Below are 1135 nucleotides of genomic sequence, written 5' to 3' on the forward strand. Positions count from 1 at the left end.
TATCTGTTATCCCGCTTTCTATATAATAAAGCTATGGTACGTAATTTGTATACACTTTGAAAAAGACGATTACATTTTATTTTCCTATTTTTACAGTGACATACATCTTAATAAATCAATTATTGTGCGGTTGAAATATGCACACGCGCACGAATACGTTCATAATTTTTAATCAAAGATTATGTTCAAATAATTATTGTTTAGCATGCTCGGGCACCAGATCGATAGCAGCCTGAGGGTTTGCTGCCAGACCCAGTCTACTCTCGGCTATGGATCCCATCGTCACCATTATTATTAGATTATCATAGTATAATAGGCGAGCCAAGCATGCACGCACCAATTTGTATTTAAATTCATCTGGGAGTACTATTTCTCATATTCATGCATCTTAGACCTACCATACCTCACCTGATCAACGCGCTTACACCTGATGATCCTAGCTTGAACCAATCCATCACCTATATATTTTGACATAGTGTCATCAACGATCTTACAGCACATTCCATCGTGCAGCCATTTCTCTCTATAACTTTCTTGGATCCTATCAAATTTCTATCTAGTGCTAACTTCCAGCTCTGATCTTTTCAGTTAGCTAGCTAGTCGATCTGACATTTAATCCATGGGGGTTAAAGTTCTTATCCTGATCACCCTGGCTGTGGCCATGCTCCAGATGGTGCTCGGCGCCAGTCAAACAGTGGGCGTGTCGGCCAGATCATGGGACCTGCAGACCAACTACACCATGTGAGCTTCGAGAACTAGGTTTACCATCGGCGATGAGCTCCGGTTTCAATACTCCACCACCATGCACAATGTGGTGGAGGTGAGAAAGGCTGGGTACAATGCCTGCAACAGCTCCAGCCCCATCGCGATGTTCCTGACCAGCAACGACATCGTCCCACTTGCATCCACTGGGACGCGGTACTTCATCTGCGGCATCCCTGGGCATTGCGTCGCCGGTATGAAGGTTCAAGTCAACGTGAAGTCAAAGGCAGTGCGGACAGTACAACGGTGCCGAGGGATGGGGAAGCGGCTCTGGTGCCTGTTCGAGACTGTATTAAGCTCGGCCACGAAGGCTGGCATTGATCAGTGTGCGGTGGTGCGACTAGGTCTGGCCGTTATCGCGGCTGGTCTCGTG

At 46.3% G+C, this 1135-nt stretch overlaps 1 pseudogene; it reads left to right on the forward strand.

Annotated features, from left to right (window-relative positions):
• Positions 1-619: 619 nt before the first annotated feature.
• LOC123178688 (uclacyanin 1-like) lies at positions 620-1129 on the forward strand (annotated as a pseudogene).
• The last annotated feature ends 6 nt before the right edge of the window (positions 1130-1135 follow it).

The sequence above is a fragment of the Triticum aestivum genome, unplaced genomic scaffold (assembly GCF_018294505.1).
Source record: "Triticum aestivum cultivar Chinese Spring unplaced genomic scaffold, IWGSC CS RefSeq v2.1 scaffold40451, whole genome shotgun sequence".
Taxonomy (NCBI): Eukaryota; Viridiplantae; Streptophyta; class Magnoliopsida; order Poales; family Poaceae; genus Triticum; species Triticum aestivum.